This window comes from Eutrema salsugineum, unplaced genomic scaffold, assembly GCF_000478725.1.
Source record: "Eutrema salsugineum unplaced genomic scaffold, Eutsalg1_0 scaffold_7, whole genome shotgun sequence".
In the NCBI taxonomy this organism is placed as follows: Eukaryota; Viridiplantae; Streptophyta; class Magnoliopsida; order Brassicales; family Brassicaceae; genus Eutrema; species Eutrema salsugineum.
In genome coordinates, this window is record NW_006256486.1 from 6,304,711 (window position 1) to 6,310,724 (window position 6,014).

The window sequence follows — 6,014 nt, forward strand, 5'->3', positions numbered from 1 at the left end:
AAGTTTATCTTCATTTCGTCAGACCTCAAACCATATCATATGCGCATTTTTTGCTGTTGTATTGTCGGTTTCTGCATATACCATGGTGTTACAATTACTAAACAACATATTTATCTTTTAATATACTAAGTAAGTATTTCGTTATTCTGTATAGAAGATAACAATAGTTTATTTTATATGTTAAAAATTGTTGTTTCTATTCTATATAATGTATATATTGTTTAAGACTCGCGTATTCATTTAGAAAAATTTTGCACTTAATCTTTTTAATTTTCAACCATGACATATGCAAGGAAATAGCATATGTGTGAACTTTTAAAATTGATAAAAAAGGTTTTCTTAGAAAAATGGATACGCAAACTTCACTAAGATTGTATCATTCTATATAGAATACAATATCATTTTATTCTATATTTTTTATTGATAATGAAATTTAATTTATTAGTTTATCCACTTTCTTAGAAATTTTATATTTATAAATTATGGTATATGCGTTTTTTTTAAATAAATACAAAAAATTGTTAAACAATTTATACAAATAAAATAGAAACAAAAATGAGTAGAAAAAATATTCCCCATAAAAGGGTTGAGGTCTTAGGAAAAAAAAAAGGAATTGCAACCCCTGACATCATTAAGGGGGGGGAGGTTATTTGGAGTTGGATTTATGAAGATTTTAGTTGATTTTAAAAATCATGAGATTTGTCAAATTTTTAAGAGTTTTGTTGGATTTGCAAAACTTAGAGAGAGTTTTATGGATTTAAACAATCTATTAAATTTTTTTTTATGTGACAGATTTTAAGAATCCAAGCAATATAGGTAATATTTTGAGAATCATGATTTATGAATTAAAGTGTAAAGAATCATTATGCCAATAACAGTAGATTATAACAGAAATATATAAACATTAAAATGCAATTTTTTTGAATAACAATGGATTTTGATTAGATTATAAAAATCATCATATCAATAACAACTGATTTTTATAATCTCTAAATAAATAACAGTGGAATCTATTACGAATATAAAAATTCACAAACCAATAACTATAAAATCTTAAACTCTAAAAATCCACAACTTAAATAAATCTACTCTCCATTAACACTCCCCTAAATCTGATTTTTCAAAACAAAATATTTTGTTGGATGACTAGGAGGTTGGGCATATGGACGATACCCAAACAGTATAATTTAATTTAAAAAAAAGATCACTCTAAACACAAATCGAATGTGTAACTAGTACGATTCTTAAGTTTTTAGTAAATATTTGATTTAATAAAACTTACTTTTTTTTTGCTTATGGTCAAATTTCTCAGTCTATTTAATTAGCATATTTCAAAGTAAGTTTAGTAGACGAATTTCAATCAATTTCTTACTTAATTTATTAGGAAATACCATTTTTTTATTTTATACGAAAATATTAAAACTTAAAAGAGATATTTAAATCATATTATCATTTTCATATTTTTTTCTCCGCTGCCCCCTATTTTTCTCTCTCCATTGCCCCTCTTTTTTTCTCTCTACCGTCTTTTTTTATCGATCAGATTCGTCTTATTTCCTGTCATTTTCAAGTAAATTTTTTTCTTTTCTTTGTTTGTTTTTGCCGATTCCATATGATCTCATGTTAAATAAAATTACACTAGCTAATGGACCCGTATCGTGTGCAGGCTACAAACACTTAATAAACAGAATCTTAAAATAAATAAAAATTATATAATATGTTATTTCTATTTTTTCATTAATTAGACTAAATCAAAAATTTGATTGAATTTATCGTCAAAACAAAAAAATCTAAAATCAATATTCGTTCATATATAATATGTGTATCAATACAATCTCATCATAATCAGATTTAAATTAAAGTTGATTATTGTTGTTTAAAACATCCACTTTTCAATTTCTAAATTCTTGATTGAAAATTTTTAATGAAAACCAGACCATAGTTCCATCTTAAAGAAAACCTCTATAAATTAATAATGTCGGGATCATAATATTTTATTAATTTATATATAAATTGATGATTATTAATTTATAGAGGAAACTAGTTTTTTGCCTATATTTTTTTAAACATTTTTATGAATAATGTTATATTTAAAATTTTAAATAAATCTCTTAATACAAATTATGATTAACAATCATAACTATCACAATATAATAGTTTTTAATAGTTTAAGATTGGATTGTCCGTATAAAAATAGAAATATTCATAAGTTTAAAATTTTAAAAAAAAAACTATGGCTAATATCCTTATTATTTATTGTAAAATTGAAGATAACACTACAATACATTTAGAAACATTTACAGGTAAGAAAATTAATTATCACATCAAAAAAATCATCATAAATTTTGAATGCATATCGTAAAACAATAATAAGAACTACGGACATAATAATAAGAGAGATGAGATCCAATTAGAATTCAACTTTAAGTAAATTCAAACACATTAGTCATATTTTAGATTATTATATTTATATATATTTACATAAATTTATATAATTATTAATTTATATTTTTGTTGAAACCATATATTTACATAGGAGTTTCAAAAAAAAATATTTTATTATCTTATCAAATTTGATGGAAATTTACATCAGCAACATTTATTATTTTATAATAATTATTAATTTATCGAATATTAATTTATAGATGTTTTACTGTACTTCTTATACAATCCGCTTCATGTGTCTTTTGTATCATGTGTATCAAGCAATGAAGAAATATTTTTACAACTATAAAATTTGTATAGTTAAGCAAGCGTGAACTCAATATCAAACACAAATTATTTTTGCACTAAGAAACAAAAACAAATAGTTAAAATTTTCTTATGTATGGTTTAGGCATGTTCATTTCGAGATTTAAGACGGGATATCACAGAAAAGCGATCAGTAAATAAAATTCGGGTATTAAAAAACATTACTCAATTTTAAAGTAACTTTAAAAACCCAAACGTAAAGTTATTCATGAGAAAAGACTGGTATTGGTCCTACAACCCCGCATTCTCTAGAACATGATTAGCAACCTAAGTTAGTATGAATCGCGTGTCGTTGCATTATCCACCCTTCAGATCAATAATCCCACTAAGAAAATAACTATATTAGGACAAAAAAATTTCGTCACAATAAGCATAATTTCGTAGCAATAAAATTATTGTGATGGAATTGTAACATTTTTTGGACATCACAATACAGTCGTCACAATTTTTTTTTCGTAACAAAAACGTCACATCTGTTGTGACGAATATATCTAGTAACTACTTCGTCATCAATAGTGACGAAAAATTAAAGTAACAAAACTGTATCAATTGGAGACTAAAGAAAACGTCTCAGACCGTCATATTTTATGACTGTTATAATGTCTCAAATCTGTCATTCATTTTGACAAAATTTTAGTTCTAAATCGTCGCAAATAATGACTAGGGAATCGTTACCTATTCGTTATACTTACCTACTATTAATTACGTAACTTATTTCGACGAAAATTTAGTTGCAGATCGTCACAAGTAATGACATAAATAACATTGGCTATCGATCTTAATTTGCAACTATTTTTCGTCCTAATTAACTACTAATTAACTAATGATAAACTGACCATATTAAAAAGCTATATTTTCATAAATGAAACAATGATACAAAAGATCAGTATTACAAAGTAAAAGTACATAATTAAAAAATAAGTTTATAAACTTGTGAATAAAGGATAGGTTGCTCAGTATCGTCCTCGGATCTCAAGCTTGACCTTTATCGCCTTGAAAGAAATCTCAAACTTGCTGTTGTATTTGCCCGAAGAAGCTTTCATCTGGTTTACAACTTGCAAACCTGGCTCAATACCCATCTTGACCATATGTGAGTTGGAACAGAAACCACCAACAAATGAAATCTGTAAATTTTTCCATATGAGATTGCTGTTGAAAGAAACTTTATGCTGAAGTACCTTAGTAGATGATTTCATAATTACCTCAGATGTTATTCCTTCTAGTGCAGGCTTCAGATAATCAGGTGAGCAAATCACATATTGTTTTAGTTAAAAAAAAAAAAACAGAAAGGCAGGTCATTTTCCAAAGTCTTTTAGTTTTCAAATTGAGGAAGAAACAGAATGCGTTTTTGGATTTTGGGAGTACCTGATGCCAGAATACATCCTCGACCCATGAATTATGCAAAGTAGATCATCCAGACCTAATAACAATGCAAATACTAAGGTTAAACTATGTAAATACATTATGGCTAACAAAGCAGATTTAAAACAAAAAGGACTGAAACTCAAAAGCTGGTAATGATACACAAAATACCTGCTAAGACTAGATACGGAGAAACCTTGTCTCAGTGCCTCCTTGCAGATATGAGAACCAACATAAACATTTCCTCCGAAAACCAATATATTCATTGACAAAACAATCTTAAAACCAATTTGATAGGTTCAGAGAGCAGAGAGAGGGAATATGTGAACAATTTTCTTTTTTAATTCACTCCTGATATATTGCGACCAACAAAAAACAACACAATTAACCAAATGATATTTGTCAGTTACAACAAACACAAAATGAGAGTATATCAACGAGCAGTCTCAGCTCTCCATAAGCCCAGAGGCTTCCACAACACCTAGACGCATGATAACAGCACCTAACTCTTTTCTAAACTGATTACATTCTTAACTAAATTGTTGGTTTAACAATTGGATTTGATGAACTCTTACCACAATGTCTCATCAAAATCAAACAGAAATGAAAAAGGTACCTTATCTCCTGGATGTGAACCTGCAGTTTTAGAAAAAAGCCTTTCATTTCCACTCCGGGTGATTGAACTATCAGAAAAAGAGAAGATCATAATAAACTCAGAAAAGCAAGCACTTTCATCGAACACATTGTGTGCGCAAAATAAAGCATATAAAAATCCGCAATGAAAGGTGAAGGAGCATCGCAGAGTTAATTACCACTGGGACGATAGGAGTTGGGATCGTCGGCTACCATGAGGAAATCAGGGTCATAGAGAACTCCTTCTCCACTTGATCCAATCCCCCCTCCTCCTTTACCTCTTTTGGCACACAGGTTCTATATATTGCATCCTCTTGTGAGCACAGCCACGAGGCTTGAATTGCTCTCTCCAAACTGCCACCAACAAACCCTAATACAGATCCGTTTCTCCATCTAAAGCACAAAAACGTCAGAAAAGAGCCAACCAGTTCAAACCCTTGGCGTGAAGTCCCTTGTCTCCGACCAAGCTCATACCCATACCACCACCAGTCGCCGATGTCAAGCTCAGGAAAGGAAGCTTTGGATCTCGACGGCGCTCTTTGTTTAGGATGAAGTCACACCAAATACGAGAGAGAGAATCATTTTGAGAAGAGGAGGAGATGAGAAGATGAAGAAAAACTTAAGAGAGGAAATCGTGTTTCGTGAGGAGGAAGGGAAAAATAAAAATTAAAGAGAGAGAAAAAAATAGAGAGAATCGTGTTGTGTGAGGAAGAAGAGAGGAGGAAAAAAAATTATTTCTGTCAAAACCCTAAAAAAATTAGGGGAAAACATTTCACTAAAACTAAAATTTTCCTAAGTATTTAGCGCCCTGACAGAAATTAGGCTCCAAAATCATTTATTGCTTCTTTTTTGGTGAAATTATGGTTTAGCATCAAGTGCTATAATAGAATATTTGAAGTTTATGAGCTTTTTTTTTGTCAACAGCCTAGATACGTAGAACAGTTTAGTAATCCAAATTCGAGGTATCGAGTTTACATAATTTATATCGTGAGAGTAGATCCAAACACTTCATGCTAAGTTGTCCGTTTTCATATTCTTCGTTCGTGGGATATGTTTTTATGAGTTATTTATTTTTAAATAAATATTTGTTATATTTTTCAGTTTATGAGTTATTTATTTTTCAAGTAAATTTAACTTTTACATTTTAAATGTTTTTAAGTGATTTGAAATGATTAAATATTTTTTAATTATGTGATTGCCGAAAACCTAAATCTTAAACCCTATAACCCAAAATCTATGTCTTACACCCTTATACATTAAACCATCAAAAT

General features: G+C 28.9%; 1 long non-coding RNA gene across 4 annotated transcripts; it reads right to left on the minus strand.

Annotated features, from left to right (window-relative positions):
- Window positions 1-3,656: 3,656 nt before the first annotated feature.
- Window positions 3,657-5,477, minus strand: LOC112082848. 4 transcript variants are annotated; one of them, XR_002897377.1, is made up of 6 exons: window positions 5,179-5,477; window positions 4,923-5,097; window positions 4,282-4,793; window positions 4,114-4,168; window positions 3,951-3,977; window positions 3,657-3,872 (listed from the first exon to the last, which is right to left on the minus strand). It is a non-coding gene; the product is annotated as an uncharacterized LOC112082848 (long non-coding RNA). The 4 variants fall into 4 exon arrangements; XR_002897379.1 differs by having other exon boundaries at window positions 4,282-4,319; window positions 4,727-4,793; window positions 4,923-5,477; XR_002897378.1 differs by having other exon boundaries at window positions 4,282-4,322; window positions 4,727-4,793; window positions 4,923-5,477.
- Window positions 5,478-6,014: the final 537 nt, after the last annotated feature.